The 23,052-nt window shown below is 36.1% G+C and overlaps 1 protein-coding gene across 1 annotated transcript in view; it reads left to right on the top strand.

Moving 5' to 3' along the window:
* Nucleotides 1-23,052, top strand: part of Macrod2 (MACRO domain containing 2) — a 1,506,514-nt gene that overhangs the window by 730,541 nt on the left and 752,921 nt on the right. The window lies entirely within an intron of this gene.

The following is a 23,052-nucleotide window of genomic DNA, read 5'->3' as shown; positions in this document are numbered from 1 at the left end:
AAGTTGAATCTCCTTGGTTACCTTTCAGTACCTATCTGTCCTTCTTATCTTAGTAGATGTGAGTAGCATATGTCTCTGATATGAAACGTGCCATTGTAATGGCTGCTCTGTACCAATGACAGTTAGAAGGTACTCTGTTATCATTTTCTCGATATTAGAAGTGATAACATATCTCAGTAAAAATCATTAATATTCAATGGATGAACAGATCCAAAGTGAAAAAACATGGAACACTTGGGCTAAATATTTATTATCTGACAAGAAATGAAAATAATCATGCATCAAAATGAGATTATAAAAATAATAAAATAGAAATTAGATGTAACTGTCTTTATGTGTGGTTTAAAGTTACAGGTTGAATTTTTTGCCTATTATTTGTTGCCAGTTCAAGGGTCAGTAGGAAAATACCATTTTGGCAGCTGACTTCTGATAGCTTCATGATAGTGATCTAACTTTGTATGTTTTATTTAAAAGTTTATACTCAACATGTTCTATTAGTTGCTATCTTTATACCTTTTACAAAAATTAGATTTTAAGAAAAATGTTCTGTTTTATCTTAACCTAGAAGTCTTCACTTGTCTGTTTCATATTTGCATGTTTCTTATTCTGTGCACTTAAATTACAAAGAAATTCCTTAGTTCAAATGAGCATGGAATTGTTTAGCAAACTGAAATTACATAGCTACAAAACCCTGGTAGATGATATCTATAAATAGAGGTGTATAGCATGGAAATCTTTCTGAACAATAAAAATGGGCCTTTTTCAAAAAGAAGTGGAGAAGAGGAGAGCCTACAGCATTGATTTAAAAGATTGTAATTAGAATTAGGTTCCGATAATTAGATCCCAGTAGACCCAGCCCAGACTTTCTTTTTCCTCAAACAAACAAAACACAAATGAGTGTAGGATGTCATTTCTGCAAGAATGAAAATAGAAATGGAATTTTAACTAAAGATTAGGAAGCAAAATAAGGCATTCTAATTCTTGCACCTGGCATCATTTTATAATGAAATGTAAATTAATTCTAAAGAGTCTCTGACCTCTGTTTTGCTGATTGCAGCCTAAAATCACTCATTTGCTTTTGAGAAAAAGAGAATATGTATACCAAGATTAAACTATTTCATCTACCTTTGAATTTCATAGTAAAATTAGATGATTGACTCTATGGCTGAATAACTTTACATTTCTAATATCAAGAAAGATCAAAGACCAAGGATAGACTACTTAAGATTATTTGATTATTCATTGGGGTAAAATTTTATTCATTCTTTTCTAGTGAGGTCTTATGGGATGTTTACTTAGTGTAGATTATTTATTTATAAAGGTCCAAAAATAAAACTGAAATCTACTCTTCAGCTTTGAAAACTCCAAGCCCTACCTTCACTAATTAGAATTTATGAAAAACTATGCAAGCTTTAATCAACAGTTTAACATAGATGTTCAACTAGGATATAATACATGAGCTGATAGAGAGGTGAAGGACCTTTAAATGTTCTTCTGGATTTTACTACTTAATTATATCGTCTTTCTTTATCAGTGTAGTGATCAATGTTGTCATTAATTTATCTAGGAGGGAAACAAAATCTGGAATGTCATTAAAAATATACATTCCCCCAAATTATGATTGATGGAGTTGTACGATTACACATTCATAGACATTCATAACGCAACAATTATATGAGTCTGACATGCTAGAATGAAAATTTGAATCTAATGAAGATAAGTCTTATTTATTCATACTCACATCCTTCCTAAAAATAATCAGAAGCTATTTAAAATAAGAGCACCCCAGTTTAACTCTTTGAAACTTTGCATAGGCATGGAAAGCCATAACATAAGCAAAGAAATAAAGTAGAAAAATAGGATGGTAACCAAAAACCATAACATATATTATTATAATTTTTAAAAAGTCAGAGATTTCATATAGGAAAATATGAATGAAAGCAGTATATCCATATTGTCTTAAGTTTTAACTGCAAATTCTCAGTGCTGAAGATTCATGTTAGGCTTTCTAGTACAGTACAGAAATATAGTCAATAAATATTTGCTACTAACTTTCATCCAAGGGTAAAATGGCTCAATTGTCACTTTCTCAGTCATCTTTTACATTCTCAAAGCTTGCATTTCATTCTTAAAATTTGTTTGTATTAGAACACATTTGCAGCATGTAATGATTACATTCATTGTGGGGAGCTGCTCAGAAAAAGCTGGTACTTCGGTTTTCTTCATTTTATTTCATCGCTGAACTTGTTAATGTTGGAAATCTAAACAGAGCAGTGTAGTCTGCTGATTAGCTGAGGTACTCTCACTGGGGTCCTCCTTCCAGCCTTCCATTTGATATATGAAGCTAGTATAGAGGCAGACACTGAAGTCATGGCATCCTCCCAGGGGTTTCAGAGACAACATTCATGGAAAGCAAGGAAACAGTTTACCTGGAACAAGTTAGCTGCTCTCTGTTTTACAAGGTTGGGTTGTATTTTGATTTTCTTTGGATCCAAGTTCTGCTGAAAACACTTTAGTAAGCACTAATAAAAGACCATCACATTATTCCAGGAAAACGAATTCATAGAGGACCCTGCGGGGGGAAGGTTTATGAAACCTCTCAGAGGGATCCTAACTCTGATTGATGGATCATTTTCAGAATATTAACTAGCCCCTAAATTTACAAAAGTTCTGTATGTTTTACATGCAGTTTGTCTGGAGGATTAGCCAAGAGTTTCCTTTGGTGCTTATTGTAGTACTATAAATGTATGCCACATTTTAAACCACCTAGAATTATATTAATTGGCCAATAAAAATATCAAGAAAACATATAAGGAGCAATTGGAATATCTTTTAATAACTCTCCCAAATTGTCACTTTCTCAGTCATCTTTTACATTTGCCTTGCTTAGTTCCCAAACACAATTTCTCTTTTTAATTTAGTATAGATAATATCTGTTTATGTATTTTTCTACATATGTAGAGATGTCCGGTAAATGTATATTAATTGTATATTTATGAACATTTTCATAAATATTTTACAAAACATATCACTGACCACTTTCTTTTCTCATATTTTTTTTTGTTTACAGGTTGGTTTATATGGATTCTGACTCATTCACTTTTAGTTGCCAAAACAGTGTCAAGTTATGAATATATCACATTAAGTTAATTAAGTTTTAAATGAAAAATTATGAAAGTGCATTCTACTCACTATGATAAGTGACACAGAAGGGGACATCCTTACATCAACATTCAAGGGTAGAACTAGTGCAGGCACATAACTAGAGGTGTACTTGGGCTCACAGAGCACGCCCACCTTCAATTGCCTCCAGAAAGGTCACATGATTACGTGGCATGGTTGAGCTGTTTGGTGTGTCTTCAGTACTCTTTGAGGGTTCGTGTCGTTCTGCATTCAAAGATGCTCTATTCAGACTTTGGTCTTTCACAATTGAGTGTAAGTATTAAATAGCATGTCATTTCTGCTTTCATGTGTATTTCTCTGATTTGAGTATTTTCTCAAATTTCTGTTCCCTTAGTTTTTGTCTCATTGTTCATTTTTATTCCTAATTGAGCAAACATCTTTTTCAATTGTAATATAGGATCTCTTTATATAGTCAGTATACTTTTTGTCAATTATGTATGTTGCCAATATTTTGTTTTCCCCAGACTAGACTTGCTCTTTCAACTTTGTCCCTGGAAACTTGAACCATATTTTGCATTTTGTTGTGAAAAAATATATCATTTATGGTTTCCACCATCATGTTTCATTTTAAAAATACTTCCCTATCACAGGTTATAAAATTATCTTGCCTGTCCTATAGATGATTTTTGAAGGGCTAATATTTTCCTATACATACTTAGGTCATTAATCTTCTTGCTTTCCTCTATGGGCAGTGCTTGTATACATGCACAAGATCTATACAATCTCTTTTCAAAGCACTGATCTGCCTGCTCCAAATTTAAATTATTTCAATGATTCTAGCCTTATACTCTTTATATTTGGAAGGTAAAAGTCACATATTTTATTATCTTCAAAACTTATTTAAATAGTCTTGACATTTTTCTTCTACTTGAATTTAAGGAGAATTTGGCAAGTATCTGTTGGGAATATTACTAAAGTGATTTTGAGTTTATAAATTAATTGACTGATCATTGATACTTTGAAACTGAATCCCCAATTCATGAAGATTGTATATTTACACGTATTTATTTACATTTTTCATTTCCAATATTTGCAGTGTTTTTTTCTGCTAGCTTCTAAGAACTTTAGCTTTTATATTTGTGTATTCTAACTTTATTTTAAATGTCTGGAATTGTTTTCACTAGCCCTGTTCTGGAGCTCTTTGATTTTGTTTCTTTGTCTTTCAAGATGAAGACTTGTGGTTTTCTATAATTTTGGAAAAGATGCAGTTATTATTGCTTTTCCCTTATCTTCTTTATTCTTTTTAGAACTTAATGAAGAAAATTTGTAACACAACTGAGTTACAAATGTTACAGTACAGGTTCTCTTTGTCCTGAGTCCTCACTGACCTTGAGAGGCTAGCACCAAAATGTTGGCTATCCTTGTAGCCCTTCTTTCTCTCTAATTTTTGGTCTGCAAACTTAGGTTGTTAACTCTCCAGAAGAGAAGCTTAATGATATTATTACCCTATACCATAGGCAGTTCAGCTTAATCTCACTGTCTGAATATCAAACATCTTTGAATTTTGCAAACCATATATATTTAGCCAAAGATACAAAACAGTCTTGCAAGAGTTCCAAATGAGTATGTATTCACATAATGTAGTCATATATGCAGGCTTTTATGATCTTTCTCAAACCTCATGTTGTCTCCCATATTCACTATACTTGCCACAAAACACAATTCATCTAAAATAATGTTCTTTATATCCTCACATAGTGACCTTCCACTTTATATTCATTTGGAGAAGAGATGATGACTTTCTCATGACTTTCTATGGTGTCACCTTTGCAGAAGATATGCATCATTCCATTATATTTCATTTAATATGTTTTAAATTTGTGCATCCAGCTGATGTAATTCAGCTTTGGAAACTTTACTCCCCAAGGAATAAAGTTCCACTACTCCTTAGCAAGAGAGAGTTTCTTCCAACTTTATTTCTTAAAATGACCCATCCTCCCCCCATATAATACACAAACACATGTACATCCTGTATTGCATTTAAGATGATCAGTGATCCAAGTCAGAGACTATGCTAGGATGCTTTGTAATCACTTTCTCTGATTATGGTAAAAATTTTAAGATAGCATATCACCGGCCTTGATGGGCCCAGTTGCTATGTAAAATACAGAGCAGTGTTTCCTACTATGCACAGAGACAAGACAACTGCACATTAGTGATGATGGTCCAATGTGGTGAATTATTCACAAATTAAAAAAAATAAAGCTATTGTTTTGTTCAGAAAATGGTTTTATATTGGAATAATTTTCTTCACTTTTTGCCTCTAGTTACATAGTCTTACAATTTGCAAAATTTGTTAGTCTTGGGGCTGGCCAAACAACACAGCAGATTAAAGTACCTGCAAGAAGGCTCTGGGGCCGGAGGTTTGATCCCTGGGCCTGATGTGCCAGCCCTGAACCTGGGGCACACTGAGATGGCAATTGAGGTATGATGGTGCGTGCCTGTAATCCCAGCTCTTGGGAGGCTGTAAGCAGGTGGATCACTATGAGTCCAATCTAGTAGTGAGATTCCGGACACCCTATAGACACTTCCCTAAAAAATAAAAATAAATAAATAAATAAATTGTCAGTCTTCCATTACTCAGGAAATGATTTCAACTGTTCATATAAATCACTCATTCTGTTATCACTGAGTTACCTAATTCAGAAAGTCTATCCATCAAGTGTTTTGAAATTTATTATTTTAAATCTATTGATCTGCTCAATTGCCTAACATTTACTAACTTAATAAACTCATACAAATTATAGACTATTTCATGGGGTACCTGGGACTTGGAACTCTAATGCCTGTGTGGTGCCAAATAATACACTGCTGATTTGGACAGAAAAAGAGAAAAAAAATAAACCTTGCCAATCCCAACTAGTGGTTTAATTGAAACAACTCCAAGAAAGACTCAGGTGCTGTAATTGTATGGTGATTTGGTATGGCAGCTAGTAATTATAAATCAAGAATGAGGACAACCTTGGGAAAATTCACAGTGAGCCAAGATTCGCCATCATAGAATCAGAATCTGAGCCAAGCAGTAACTTGCGAGACTATTGAAAGGACGGCTGAAGCAAAGGCACCTCAGCCAGCTGATGCTCAGCTTTTTTGAACTTGGAGTTAACCAGACTTAGCTTTGTTAATAGTTTCTTTATTTTGTTTATCCTTTTAAGGAAAAAGCCTCCAAAATTTAGAGAGAGAAGTTGTCAAAAGAAGGAGGAAAAAGGTCTAGTTCTTTTGTTTGCATACAGGAAACAGTGCTTGATACTTTATAATATGTAACTCATTTAATTTAATCCCAGAACTCTGTCAAGATACTAGCATGAGCATTTAATAGATAATAAAATTGTATCTCGTAGGGGTAAGAAAATATCTCAATGCTATATGCCTAATCACTATTCAAACCTAGGTCCATCCTTCCTCAAAGCCTGTTTACATCTTTTAGACCAACAAGAATACTGAATATCTATCTATCTATCTATCTATCTATCTATCTATCTATCTATATGTATATCTATCTATCTATATCTATATCTATCTATCTATACATATATAGATATCAATGTATCTTTATCTCATTGCTATCTGAATTCTTGGCATTTCAGTATTATTTCTCTTTTAATTGAGAAATACTGTGTGATTCATGTTTACCAGATGTTTAAGGTATATCTAACTGTTGTTGAGAGCTTGTAAGTGAGGGCTGGAAATGGAATATTGTTCGTAGTTGTGACACCTGCTTCAGCATTCCTCTCCATGTAGAGGTAATAAATGAAAGACAGAATAGTGTTAGTTAATCTCCTGGTTCTTCTGATATGTAGAACCTAGGAAATGTGTAGGTGTGAGTGTGCAAAGAGAAGATACTAGTACTGGGCAGAGGAACAAGTTAGGACCTGCAGCTGTGCTGGAGGTAGCTGGCTGTCCTGATGAGCCCAAGACACACACCTTTATCTTCCACGTGAATTAGCCAATGGTTAAGAGCTCCCCAGAAGCAGAATTACCTCAAGGCAGCTGTCTTTAGCTGAAGCAGTTTCCAGAGAGGGCTGATGGCTAACAACAGCCATTCCAGCAATTGACAGATCATAATTTTTAGTCTTTGGATTAAGTTTCTATTTCCAGATAAATAAATTATGAGAAACAACACATGCTTATTATTTTCCGGTTTCTGCGGATCCAGATTCTAGGCCAGCTTTACCAGGTTGCATTCAAGGATGCAATCGAGATCCTAACGAGTGGAAACAGTGGAACCAAAACAGAATAAACTCAATAAAATACACAGAAGACACACATCCTAATCCAACTTCGGAAAGCTAAAGACATAATAGGAGAATATCTTAGAAGCAGTGAGAACATCTTTCCTATCACAGAAAAACAAGTTTAACAACAAAAGATGTTCTATGAGAAACGATGTAAGTTAAAAGGAAGTGAAGCCATCTTTATTTGTGAAAACAAAGAAGTCCTACTCTGGAATTCCACATACCGTGAAAACTTCTTCAGCAAATGAGGAGAGGCCAAAATAGCCACATATGAAAGAAAATGGGATGAGTTCATCACCAGATTTTCCCTGAAAGAAATGCCTTTCTCTTAACTGAGTAAAAGACGGAATTCTGGAATACCAGGAAGAAAGACAACAGCATAGTAGGCAAAAATGTAGGTAAATACAGTAGACTTTCTTTTTCCTTTGAACTTTATTAAATCATGATTAAGAGTGAGAGGGAAGATCCCAATGAGCACTGGATTTTATCTACGTGCTCAAGTAGGAAGGGTCTGCTTCCGAAATCACTCAGAACGTTGGCAGAACTGATTTCCTTGTAGGTATGGTACTTAGAGAGGATTACTTCTTCTTCTTTAAAGTGAACAAGGAGAGCAAGAATCTAGTGCAGGTCTGCCACTCAGATGGAATTTTATTATGCAGTATAACATGACCACACTCCATCACCTTGCCATATAACATATAAAGATAACATTGCATTATCTCTGCTGTTTTGTGGGTCAGAAGTGCATCTAATTTATACTCAGGGATGAGATTGCACAAATGAATGAACACCAGGAAGTGAGGTCCATAGAGTCCACCTAAAACTGTCCCTAGGCCAATCTAGGTAAATCCAAGTGGCTCTGTACTATGACCAGAGCATCACGTTCAGATCACATGGAGACTGAATGCCATATGGCTTCCATGTCATCAAGAAGAAAGCTGAGTCATTTTAGGACAATGGGACTCTCAGTTATCATGCTGTTTAATAAATAAGAGATTGAACAATCAGAGGATGCTGATAGCTGTACTTACAGCTAGAAAAATAAAAGTGAAAACAATCAAACTTCTCTGTACCCTATCAATATTAGTGAGGACTAGAAAGGATGCCACTAATTTGCATAAAGAGACCCTATCCTGTACTAGCTTATTCTTACCACTAGGACTGTGAGAAAACTCTTATTAAAAACTATTATTAGTGTTATCTACTTGCTACTACAAAATTACCCTAACCAAGAAATTAGAGATTACAAAATTATAAAACTTGAATGTTAGATATGTGAAAATATTTATGTCTTACAGATAAGAAACTGCAGAAATGAAACAAAATTAAAGTCAGGAAATTAACCCTATAAATAGGGTAATTATAAAACCTCATTATGTGACTTCCACATTTGTGATGTGCTAACTGCATCAGGTCAACTCTTAGTCTTCGATACTTTTACAATTGCAATTTTTAATATTTATTTAAGTGTATTCCATTTGATTGATATAAAATTAACTTTTGCTAGAGAACAGTCATAATGAGTGCGTTATAGGTGATGGTTCTGTATACAAAAAAGAGAAAGCTGATGTAAAGAGGGAGGGGGTGGGCTGGGGAGATGGCTCAGTGGAATAAGTGCTTCCCTGGCAAGTGCAAGGGCCTGAGTTCAATCCCCGGTTCCACCAAAAAATAATAATAATAATAATAATAAATAAATAAAGAGGGAGAGGGGAGAGAGAGAGAGGAGGAGAAGTAAGAGGAGAAGGAGAAGGACAAGCAAGAGAAAGAAGAGGGGAGATGGAGAGTGAGAACAGAAGGTTGGTAAAGAGGAGGCAGAGGGAAAATAAAGGAAAAGAAAACAACAGTAGCAAATTACCTCTCTTCATTTTTAATTGTTTACTGCCAGTTAAAATGTAAAACTGAAAATCTGAAATCCTTAAACTCATGACTTGTTCCATTATGAAGAAATGAGCATTTCTCACTTATCTTTCGCCTTCACTGTACTCCCTGCATGAATGTGAGCATTTAATCTATTTAAGATGAGAGCAAGAGCGTCAATAGTTAAACATGTTTCCATAGAAAGAATATTTTTACTAGTACGTTTTCCTCTAGGATAAAGAAAGAAGCTCTCTCTTCACTGGTGTGAAACTTAGAGAATATGGCAATACTTCTCCAGTTAAATGCTCCATATACCTCACGATAAATGCCTTTGCAAAAGGGTTATAATTCCCTAAGTGACCTCCTAGGGGGAGGTCTGTGGAGAACCATGCATATGGCATTATTAGTCCCTAACAATGACAATGAGATCAAGAAGCCTGAAGCATCAGGACAATAGAGGGGAGAGAACTGTCAGGGGGCAACTTGGGTAAAGCAAATCCTATGCTAGAGTGATGAAGAAGGAATAGAAGGAACAGGCTGACAAAATTTTAAGAGAAAGTTGATAAGATTTATGACTGAATGTATTAAAGCAATGATACTAGTAATTATAATAATGTATCTTGCATTTATGTTATGGTAGACATTTGTGTTTTTATAAAGTCCATTACACCATTGATTAAATTATTTTATAGACTTCCTTTGCTTTAAGATGGTAATTTATTTCTGGAAAAAGAAATAAACTATCAATGGACATGTTCCTCTAATTCTGAAGCTTATTGACTATCAAGATTAATGATACATGATCACTTCAATGGCTAACTAAGTATATCTGGCCATTGATTTTTATGTATTTGAAATTTTAATGTGAATAAAACTCAAACAGAACCATAAGAGCATTAAAAATGAAAAAAATTATGAATGATGCATAAGACTTTCTCTGCTACAAATGAACAAGCCACCAGTGTTCTGAGAGGAGATTCACACCACATGTGCCAGTTCCAAAACCGCGAGGATGACTGCACGGCGGCCCCTGTTCATGGTGCTCAGCTGCCACTGAAATGTGCAAATTCTAAAGGAGTCCTCATAATTGTAAGGGGATAGCTAGAAGGAAGAACAGGCTATTAAGGGAGACCCTCTGTAGATGTCAAAAGCGCATAATCTAATTAGTTATATCAGGAGGTAACTTTGCATCTCAATGTGTTAACAGATAGCGCAATGCTAAGTTGTAGTGACGTAGTATTTAAGCTTACGAGTTTCATGAAACTTAGCACTTACAGACCTTTCATTATGTGGACACAATGACTATAAAGGAGGGACTTTTCCATTGTCCTTCAAATTCATGTAAACTTAAACTCTGAAGTTGTCTGAATTTGGTTAAAACCAAACACTGACAAGAGAAAGCAGAATGATTTAGTTGCTCTGCCCTCAGACACCTGTGCACCATCTTTATTTCTCCACCACCACCTCCTCCTCCTCCTCCTCCTCCTCCTCCTCCTCCTCCTCCTCTCTTGCACCTCACATTCAATTCATCCACAGTTTCTTTCAGACTAGATTGAAATACATATTTAGTTTGTCCACTCCCCCATCAGCATCCTAGTTGTCACCATCATCCTTTGAATTCCCACAAGAGGATCCTCTCTGGTCACTCAGCTTCCTGCCTTGGCCCTCAACACATGCTCTAAGCAGAATGTCAATGATGTTATCACCTTGCTTAAAAGCTTCCAGGGATTTCCATGGAATATGGAATAAAATTCATATTATTTACAGTGTCCTGAAGGCTCATGATGAATAAAAAGCAATGATACTATTAATTATAATAAAGTATCTTGCATTTGTGTCAGCTCTCATCTCCTACTCCAGTACGTATCATGCTCAATGTACACTGGGAAACAAACCAAGCATCTCCTTCTTGGCTTCTCCACTTTCTAATTCCTGGAAACTCCTGTTTATCACCATGTCCTTGGCTCTTTATTATGAAACAATCCTCAGCTTGAATGCTCTGTCTAGTGGGAACTTCTCAGAAGGCACATTCAGAATAGGAACCCCTGTCTGTTATTCTTTATCATTCCATCATTTAAGAAATCCTTCTGTAAAGCACTCACTGTTCTCTGTTTTGTCTCATTCATCTATTTTTTACAGCAGGATTGTAGAATAAATGTTTAAGTTGAGGAGTATTCTTTACAAGGTGTGATCAAGATGAAAGAAAGCTGTAAAACTGGATTCAGGAATCAGGTAGATGACTATAAAAATTCCTTTCACACAGAGTAAAGTGGAAGAATTACAAAAATGAAGTGAAATGAGTCAGACACAGAAGATTAAATATGGCCTGGGTTCTCTTACCTGAGAAAAAGAAAATGTAAGTAAATTAAGAGGATAAAATAAAAGAGACAAGGAAATAGAATGACAGATGTCTTGGAGATTGGAAAGATTAGGTTGAGGACAAAGGAGGTAGAACCAAAAATAAGCAATATATGATATGTGTATGTAACAATTCCCCAAAATGAATCAATTATTATATATTATAAACATCTACCAACAACAATCAGAAAAAGAGATGAATAGATGATGTGGTGAAAAAATATTAAGCCATTGGAGCTGCATTATTAAAAATTAAGTTAGCTAAACTTATTAATAAATTGCATTGTAAAGACAAATATGTATACTCATCACTTCCTAATTAAGTTACTGTTTTGTTCTTACCTATGAGTTTAAGATTACTTATATCTGTTCTAACCATATGGTAAAATTATTACATACATAGTGGTGTGTTACTGTATGCGTCTCCCAACTGTTTATGCTGAAATTACATTGTTCATAAAATTGGCTTCATGTGCTTATACAAAGAAGTTGTCCAACAGTGTAAACTGGGGCTTCATTTGTTTATAATTTTAACAAAAATTGAAATATTAATAATAAAGAAATTGTTAGTGACAGCTATTACGAGTATTATAAAAATTGAAGAAATATTCTAGTATCCCACAACTGTTAGTCAATTCAGTAAAACAGCAGTTACATCACTGAGAACAAGCAAATTTCTATTATAGTTTGTCATTGTTTTCCTCTCATATTACTAATGAATGGAAATTAAAATTTCAACCATTACCCATACTGGAATTATTACATGTTTATTGCTTTCAAGTATAGGTTGGCTTCAGATACAAAAGTTTGGTAAAAATTAATTAAATCATTTTGAGAATTAATTGGACATGCAGAATTTATAATTTATTATTATGTTCTTTATTGTTTATGAGTTTTGCTATATATCCTTTGTATCAGTGAGATTTACAAGTTTGTGTACTTTTATATCGATGTACTTTTACTTTAGACCTCTTTGTGAAATTTTTACACAATATTGTGATGGACTTACTCTAGGGTTGAAGATTACTTCTTTCTACCTCTGAAGTCAAGAGAAGGACATCTCCTAAGACCCCCCAAGAGGTCCCTCCAGGGTCTCCTGCAGTATTAGATGGGGCTTTTTCAGGGCTTTGGCAGAGGTGGCTGAGTATGGAGTATGTGGCTGACTCATGATGCAGTTGGAAATAGGGGTGCTGGGTTAAAGGTGGGTGGATCCTGGAAGAGCCTGCTGATTGGATTGGCAACACTCTACTCTCAGCGCCCTGGTTGTGATATGGGGGATGGAAAGAGGCTTGTGTCTCCTGCCACCTCCCCTGTTGATTTTGTTGTCTTCCACCACTATAAACTATATTGCCCCTCTGATATGGCAGCCTGCCTTGGAGCAAGCCTAGTACTGACTAAGACCTCTACAAACCCTGTAAATAAAGCTTTCCTCCTTTAACTTTGGATGTTGGGTATTTTGTCTCAGGACAAGAGAAAAGTATCTATGACACCAGTTCCATGCAATGGTCAAAATATAAATGTGATTAAAAATTGAAGGCTCTTTCTTACTGTTGTCAGCTCTATTCTATCTGGGAAACTGGCTACGGGGCAAGGAGGGAATGCACTGTTGTCTTTTTATCCTTTATGTTTCTCTTCCTATCTCAACTTGCTGAGTTACTGACAGATGAAAGTAGAGCAGCAAGAATTTTCATGCACACACACATACACACACACACACACACACACACGTGCGCGCGTGCAATAAACTCTGTTCTTCCAGAGACTCAAAGCTCCTTTCTCTTTCAAGCTTATTAAAGAATTTTTCCGAGATTCCCCATGCCATTCAGGGCTTCTCATCTGGAATTTATCTTGCGCAATTCACACACCTTCATCTTTGACTCCACAAATCCAGGAGTCCTTTCCGGCTCCTGTATGAAATTTAGCCACCTAGGCAGACTCCTTCTAGAGGAGGCAAGCTGCCCTTGCACCTGGCCTGGCTCACGTGAGGTTAACCTCTGGTCCATGGGCAACACGAACTCAGACTTTGCCTCAACATCTCTGCGTGTGCCAGCGACTCGCTATGGCCTTCTAGCAAAAGCTGGATCTCACATTTTAGATTTTTCAACTGAAGTAAGACACCAATGTACAGGGCCTCCTCCTCCAGCCAGCCTGCAGTTTCTGCTCTCACGGTGGCCATAGGAAAGGTCCTTCTGTTGACTTTTCGAAGTAAAAAGAAGTAGTCTGCCTCCCCCCCATACCTGGGTAGTAGATCCTTCACAACTCTGTGGGAGTAACTCATTCATCTATTATATCAGTGAAGTTACAAATGAATAAACAAGAGCTCACTGGTTTCTCTCTTGGCAGTTGAAGCAGACTCAGAAAAGGAATAGAAAAAAATATATCTATCTATCTATCTATCTATCTATCTATCTATCTATATATTTTTTTTTTTTTGCAGAACCAGGGATTGAACTCAGGCCCTTGCGCTTGCCTGGGAAGTGCTTATTCTACTGAGCGATCTTCCCAACCCTCTAAAATACTTGTAATATAAAATTCTTTGGAGAAAAAGAAGAAAAGTAATGAGAACATTTAAATTTAAATGATTAGAAAGACAAAACTGGAGGAACTGCTGAAGGAGTCACTTTTATTTTTTTACTTTACAATTTTGGTACTTTATTATTAGTAATGTTAAAGATACATTTACTGTACAATCCTAAGTGGGGATTTAACAATTTTATTTGTCCACTTATTAATAGACATTTTTTTCAATACTACAATGGTGTGATGAAATCTGTAAGCCAATCTTTATGAGAATTTTTTTTTTTCATTTCTGTTGGTTATATGCTTGTGAGCACTGCTGGGTTGTAGGTGATGTTCGAGGAGGTGCTAGGCCTCTTTCCAAAGCAGGTACATCATCTGCACTGCTTTCCATTGCCACCAGTAGTGAGTGGAGGGCGCATTTCTCCATGTTCTTGCCCGCACTCATGTCCTCACTATTACAGCAGTCCTAGCTGGTGTGAAGAAAGAGACGTCTTATTGTGACTTCATTTCCATGGCCTGGATGGTTTACGATGGACATATATTCATGGTGCAAGGCCATGTGACTGTTTCTTTTGGTGCTGTCCTCATATTCTTCACCCGTTCAAAAATCTGGTTTTCATTTTTACTGAGATAAATAGTTTTTGTATGCTCTAGAATCAAATCCCTTAGGAGATAAATGACGTGTAAATTTTCTTTTCACTCAATGGATGATATTTCATTTCTCTACTGGTATTGTTTTAAACCATAGGCTTTTAAATTTTGATAAAGTCTAATTTATTTTGTTGTCTTATTTGTGCTTTTGATGCCTTAACTAAGAAGACAACTAATCCATGCTTCAAAGATATTTTTACTCTTATATCAAATTTACCTGGTATAAAAGGCTTTCAAGTGAATTTCTTTATTTGTACTTGGTTAGGATAAGTGGTTATAATGTTTATCCTTTATTATGTGTTTTTCCTTCATAAATATTGTTCTTAAAAATTTGTACATACTACTTTTCAATAAATAATGCTGAGCCAATTGGATATCAATACATAAAACAAAAATTAGGAGCCACTTTCTTTGTGGGAAACCAGTTCTTATGTTTTTGATCTGTTTGATGGGGTTCAGTAACAAGATCTATGGCACACATAACAAATGTGTAGTCAGTGTATTATTCAGGTTTCTCATTGCTGGGATAAAATACACTGACACCCACAATTTAAAGGTGGACAGGCTTAACTTGGCTCATGCTTTTGATGGATTCAGTCCATGGATTCTGGCTCCAAAGCAAAAATAGCCTGGCAGAAGGGTGTAGCAGAGCCTAATACAAGGCAGAGAGGATTGGGAATGTGAATCTGCCCATCCAGGTTCCATCTGCAGGGACCCACCTCCAAACAAGTCCCTTCTCCTCACAGCACATTCATGCATGAATTCAATTATGGATTGATGTAATGATGAGTAGTGACCTTATGATCCAGTTATCTTGCAAAGCTCTACCTCCAAATAAGGCTGGGGGTTGACTTAGCCCATCATGGTTGATAATTGGAATAGAGTACTAGATTTTAGAAGGAAGAGATAAATAGTTGAATAAAACCAGAGAAACTGATCAGTAATTTGAAAAGTTCTTGGAGACTGAGGGAAAGAAGGAAAAGCATATATTCAGAGCTATGCTGAGAATATTCAGGAGCAGAGAAGACTTTAGAAGAAGTACAACATTATAAATAGCTTCCAGATTCTTATATTCATGTACCTTTACTGCACAAATTCAAAAAAAAAAAAGATAAACTTCTATAAAATGTCTTCTAAACTGATAATCTGAGAGACCACTTTGTTTTTTTTGTTTTTGTTCAGTAGTGGGGATTAAACTCGGGACTCTGTGCTTGCCAGGCAAGCACTTATTCTACTGAACTATCTCTCCAGCTCCCAAACTGATAATCTGAAAATACAAGAAGATTGGAGCTTCATTTCAGTAAAAGAAAATGTTCTCATTCATAAAATAAATTTTAATATGCTGAAATTTGAGTGACAGTTGTAGGAAAAGAACTAGAATTCACTGCACATATTCAAAAATATTCATGAACATTATTTTCCAAAATAGCCCAAACACTCAAGTAATATATTTGTAATTCCTATTAGAGTGAAACAATGTTGACTTTGGTATTGGGCACTTCCTCTGAGTCAGAGAATTTATTTTAATTCTTACAGCAATTCTCAGAAGAAGCTATATTTCCAGTTGCAAGGGCTAAATGGGTTAAAGTTCCCTGAGTTCTCTCAGCTAGGTGGTAGAATTTCAAACACAGCTTGAATTACCCTAAGAGCACAATTTCGCCCTCCCCCTCAACAACATTTGTTTCCCAGTAAGGACTTCAGCTTTATTTTAACATAATGTTCCTTTTGGATTTAATGCTATTAAGGGGAAAATGCATGAGGTTGACCATATTTTGCTGACTTTCATAAACATCAAACAATTGGATTTCCTTGTCCCTGTTATTTTTACTTCTTTGTATGCAGACTCCCATCACTGACCTACAGGAAAGCTTGTGTTTTTGGTTATCATGGTGTACTTCTCAGAAACAAAATATGATGTGTGTTCACTTCTGAAAACAATTGATAAGTTTTCCATTGACAGAAATGTTTCATTTTCTAGGTCACTTATCTATTCATCATGTAACATGTTGGTTTCCATTACCCAAGTTCATTCCCTTTAGTGGATTTTCTTTTATTAATACCTCTCTACTTCAATTCTGATCTCAAAAAGTGGCCATTAATTAACTCAGGGAGCAACTCAGCCATGTTTTCTGGGAAATGGGAAATCTGGTAAATGTTTATACTTGTGTTTAGTCAAAACATTTATTTAAAAAAAAAACTGCACAGGGACATTAAATGACACTCTATAAATCTCATGCAGTCAGTCACATTTGGGAAGAGAGGTTCTGGGGACTACGTGACCTTCTCAGTGACATGTGACTTGGCCCTATGGCTTCAACAATGTTCCTAATGGACATTAATTCATAGTGTATAACTTTCAGGGGATATAATTGATTATTTGATTTTTTTTAAAGATTCATGACAGACCCAAGAGCATCCTTTTGCATTAAAAAAGGAAACTATGACTGTGAAATAAAAATATTTCTAATTCACTGCATGGAAGCTCTTTAATCAAAGGTCTGTTGAGAAAAAAGGGTGCACCTTACAAACCTTTATATACGAAGGCACTACATTTTCAATCACCCTTTTACTCATTGTATGGTTTGTGTTTCGGATGTCCTCCCAAAGCCTCATGCAGTCATGGGAGCTGGTTATATAGTTTGTGACTGATACATGGTCCAATGCTGGGATTAAGACTGTGAGTGTTACACTCTCCTTGGGGTGGCTAGCCTGCGTATAGTGTGAGGGAAGGAGAGAAGCTTGCTCCTGCTGCTCCTTCTTTTGGCTCTTGTTGCTTTTGCTGTGTTCCACCACCATGAACGGCTGCCCTCTGCCATGTGTCACTCTGCCTTGGAGCCACCCAGGTATGGCTGAAACCTCCGCAAACTAAAAGCTAAATAAATCTTGCTTCCCTAATTCTGGCATCAGGTATTTTGTCTCAAAATGAAAGGAAATAGCTGAGATATTCATCTTTTAAGAATTGATTGCACTTCAGTAATAAGTAATAATACATACTAGATGCTGTACTTACTGCTGAAGTAGGACCCATGCCTGTGAAAACTGTATAACTATGCAGTATCTTCCAAACCATAATTAACCCATGCATTTTACAATTAAATTATGCAATAAAATTCTCTTGGCTCACTTGTACGTATCTCCTTGAAGAGGTTATGCTAATAGTAAAATAAACTAAGTATACATAGCATTCAGCCTCACTTGAATTTTGGCAACTAAATGAGAGGCCCTTCCAAAACTGTGCTAGCATTAACTTTGTATTTTAATTAGGCAAAATAAGACTTCTGTCCTTAATTTGGCCCTCTTACTTGACAAGTTGCCATGAAGGCATGATAATATCTCACAGGAAATTATTGAACTGCTAAATGAGCTTTCAGGGAAAACAAAGAAAATGGTGATGCAATAGACATTTTTTCTCAAGGTTACCTAATTTATAGGTTCTTGAGAGTCATCAGAGGTAGAGCATGCCCACATTCTTGCAGTGGGGTCAGGTGGGAGAGGGGTGTGGAGTTATGAAAGACAGTAGAGTAGATGGCATGAGCGATTCAAGCTCATGCAAGTTGAGACTTACTGTCAAATTCTTTTTAATTGAATAGTGTAGAAGTGTGACCTTCTAAAACATGGAGGTTAGTGAGTTTGGGAATAAGATGACTATTCTTTGGACTCAAACCACAGAAAGCATTTTCCTACAGGTATAATATATCCATTTGTCTTTTGCAGGAAACAAATAAAATTACTTTAAAATGGTGTCCCTGAAAAGGCCCAAGGCAAGTTGTATCTAAACTGTATGAATTCTGAGTGACATGATTGCCTAATTCAGTGTGGTCTGGATTTATTTGAGTAATCCATAGGGACATAATTGCCTGTTTATTTTCCTATGTGGTCTTGACATTAGTGTCTAAAGACTACCTTGAGGATTGTCTTAACGGCCTCTTGAGGATGGATACATACACTGACATAAATTATTAACTTCTCCCTGGAAAGGTCCATTAATATTTTGTGAATTATTGTGGCTTTATTTGTTTCCCATAAGTTATTTTTGGTCTCCTTCCATTATACAGAAATCCCTTCTTAGTTAAATTTATGTGTTATAGTGAAGGTGAATTCACCCAACTGTTCTTTGAATCTATTAATCCTAAAATGATTTCTTTAAGTAAACCTTTATATATCCTCTGGAGCCTCTTTTCCTGAAAATGCCAGAGAAACTTCCCTTAATTGGATATAAAATAACAGTTCTTAGGTTTGGGTTGTTCTACAAATGACAGTCTATTTTGTAAGGTTACTGGGTTATAAGAGTTAGGATCTTAGGTGGTTACTGAAACTCACGCTTCAGGGTTGAATTGCTGGTCTGTCTCTGCCACACTTCCAGTTATAAAGAGGTTGAAATTCCTGAAGTAAGGAACTTCTGCAGGGAAATGACAGCTATTGGGATATGATCAGGAAAGTGGCCATCACGAAGTGATGTCCCAAGAGAGGGAATTTTGTGCAAAACAGATTCCATGTTATAGCTGTTGGTCAATGCCACCTTTGTCCTGAGAGTCATGTTATATTGGATCTGTAAGGTTTTAAACAGAGTTCAACTTAAACTTGTCAGTTATTGGCTCATCTTCTTCTACATACTTGCGTTTTGCTCCCCATGACTTTGAGAAATTTGAGGTTGGAAGAAAACTTAAAATTAATTTTGTATAGCTCTCTCACCCTCAAAGCAAATAAAATAAGATCCAGAAAAATAGGTTGCTTTCCCAGGTCATTTCCAGCAGTTATGCTGTTCAGAAATTATTTGAGGAATTTTATTATGATTTCAATAGGAATCACTGAAAGTCCTGAGAATATCAGGACCCTTGTCAATGAATAAACCTAAAGGCCCTGGGCTGATAAAAATTCCACTGAAATTGTGTAATAGTTTAGCCAATAATTACATTATAATTTTAGACCTTTGAAACGCATTGTGTCCTAGTCATTGACTACAGTGGTGAGAACATTAGTAACTGAATAGAGCATGTTCCTACCAGAGGTGGGCCTAATGCCCTGTTCATTTTTCCCCCCTTGGACAATAAAAGTAGTGCTTCAGAAATATTGACAAAATCATTGGAAAATCAATTACTATTGAGCTGGAGCTGAACAAAAGAGTTTTGAAAGTGTTTAATTTATGTCTCATAACATCTCTTCTTTGAGTTCTCATGAGCTGTGATCCCTGGCTGACACATCTGTGATTTCTGACAGACAACCTTATTTTCAAAACTTTATTCCCTTTCCCCTGCTATCCTTCTAAATAAGAAAATCATTAAAGAAGAAAAAAAAATTTCCCAGCACAGTGAGATAGGAACACATCAGCTGACTGTTATTAGAGTAAAACCTGTTTCCTTCAACAATCAAAATCCACAGTAAATGTGAGGAAAACAAAGCCAAACTTGCAAAAATAATACAATGAGATTTTGGTAAGACTTAGAATGCAAGGATGTCTCATAAAAAGGTTATTAGGAAGGAAATCTGATGGCTGAGAAGTGAGATGCTAATGTTAGCATGAAGTCAAACCTTAAATCACTTGGTTTTCTGCTGTTTCTGAAAAGGTCATGCGAAATCAGTCATCCTTTCTACTTTTTTTTTCCTTTTTTTTTCTGTCCAACTTCTAGTCTTCCTCCCTCCCTTCTGTCTGTTCTTCGTTCTCTTCCTTCTTCCTTCTCCCTGTTCCACATTCCTTCTCTCACTCATTCCTTCTTTTTCCATTCCTCTCTCCTTCCTTTTTTCCTACATTCTCTTCCTACTCATTTATCCATTCCATGTTTTTCTCCCTTTTCACCCATTTACTTTTCCTTCTTCTTTCTACCAAGACAATTCCAACTTCTCTTCACTACTTGTGTCTCTCACTTATTTCCACAAACAGTTGTTACATCTGCTTTTGTACCGCATTCTATACCAGGTCCTGGGGATGCAAAGACACCATGTGTAGAGCCCTCTTGGGTGTCACAGGTGAGAGCACCTGACACTGGCAACACTACATCACAGGTTGAGTGCTAAAGTTCAGGGATGTTTTAAACTATTGCTACAGGAAGCGTTAATGGGAACAAACACTACCTGGGCTGATCTACAATGGATCCTTGGAAGAATTGGAAGCTGAATTGTGCTGTAAGAAAAATAAGAATGGGCTGGCAAGCTAGCTCAGCGGGTAGAAGCTTGCCTGGAAAGCACAAGGACCCACGTTCAATCCCATGTACCACATGCTGTGCTGGCCCCAGAATGCTGGGCAGGCCATGCTGGCCATCAAAACTGGGTGTGGTGGCACACACTTATGATCCCAGTGCTGAGGAGGCTGAGATCAGAGCATCACTGTGAGTCTGAGCTACATAGTGAGATGCTATTACAAATAAATAAATAAATAAAATAAAAATATTCCATTGAAAAGGGAGGAAAGAGGTTCTTCTGAGAGATTGTGTTCATGAAGAAGATTCAAGAAATTATAAATGTCTTGGTCTAGACATGAATTTCATGTCTTTATACTGTTGACCTTAAATACGTTTAATGTTTTAGAAAACATACTGTACTGTTACTCTGTTAATGAATAATGCTTATCACTGTAGTTCTCCTCAAGAGACCAAGTTAAATTTGATTTCAGATAAGTAGTGCATGATTTTTCAGTATAAGTATATTCCATGAAATATTAAAAATGATCAATTATTTACATAAAATAGAAAATAACTATGTGTCCTCTACATTCATTTTCTAAATCCATAGCTCCAAGAATCAAGCACCATGTAGTCCATAAAATTGCTGAGAATGCATCATTTGCACAAGGAAGTTGCAGGATGTTCTGGGAGGCAGTGAGTCAGTCACATTAAGACAAATATCAAGGAGTCTTCGGCGGTTGCTGAAATCCCAAGCCAATCACTTAAGAACAATAAATTGAAGTGAAAGAGAATTAAGGATGGATCCTTCCCTGAGCGCTGACAAGATTTAAAGAAGAGTGTCTCACAGGGAAAGTAGGTTTTGGAGAAGACATGAAAGCCAAGGGGAAGACTGCATTTCAGAATAGAGAGCAGGTCCTAAGGCTGAAGACTTCCCAATCATGTTGGCTATGAAGTTGAGGCTGGTATGAGTCAAGCTTCAGTGAGGTGACAGGTTAATTGGGGGCAGGATAAGTTGAGGGGTGGAAATATGACACCTAGGTGCCACTTTTAAGGTTCCAGAATAGCTATATTTAGCAAACAAAAAGACAAGGTGCCAGTTATATTTGACCTTCAGAAAAACAACAGCAAAAAGAATAGCTGTCACTGAAGGAAAAGGAAATAAATGATGCACATGGGGGGTACTTAAAGATGGGAAGGTGTAGAACTGGTTGTGGTGTCACACGCCTCTGGGAGTCTGAAGGTGGAAGATAGCAAGTTCAAACCCAACCTGGGCAATTTAGGAACTTAGTGAGACTCAGACTCAAACTAAAAAAGAAAAGAGGCTGGACATAGATCTCAATGTGAAACCTTTGGGTTAAATCCTTTCTATGGGGGTGGGGTAGGGGTGGGAAGTGGGATAAAGTAACAATAAAAAAGACAGGAAGATCCAGGATGAACTTTATTTGTAAGCAGAAAGGAGACAGTGGGGGGAGTGAATGCAGTTCAAGGTCCAGCAGTATTCACAGAAAGTAAAAGAATGTTGTACCATATTTGTCATCTTTCCTCTGAAACACATAGAGCCTGATGCATGTCAAATGAGAATGTTCCTTAGCAAAGTAATTTTCCATTAATACCCCTTGGAGACTAATGTAGAAACCTCATAATAAAATATGTTTTATTATGAAAACATTCGAATATTTTTACTAATTAGGAGGAAGACTATAAAATACTTTCAGTTTAGATTTAATTTTGCCACCCAGTTAGATTTTGTTTTAAATCCTCTCTTTGTTTCACAGGAGTTTAAATTTTCTGGTTGATGATGAGATATTAAGAATGTGCTCAGTTCTCTGCTTTGCCCTGGGGAAGACAGGTGAAGCAATAACATTAATTATCTCCTAAATTTATGATTGTCAAAAATATAGCTGTTCTTTTCTAGTTTATTATAGAGTTCTTTGTCGGCTCATGTGTTCTTAGTACTTTGCTTCACAATATTAAAGTTAGTGTTGGAAAATCAAAACAAAACAAAATAAAAATAGGAGGTAAAGTAAAGAAAATAGGGAGGTTCTGAGTTTTACATGGGGACTGGCGCAGAGAGTGATGGGAAATGGAGAACAGTTCTCATGGTGAAGGGCAAGAGGGGAGAGATGAGC

Source organism: Octodon degus, unplaced genomic scaffold (genome assembly GCF_000260255.1).
Source record: "Octodon degus isolate 3935 unplaced genomic scaffold, OctDeg1.0 scaffold00073, whole genome shotgun sequence".
Lineage (NCBI taxonomy): Eukaryota > Metazoa > Chordata > Mammalia > Rodentia > Octodontidae > Octodon > Octodon degus.
The sequence above is the reverse complement of the archived record's forward strand: the minus strand, read 5'-3'. Positions and strand labels throughout refer to the sequence as shown.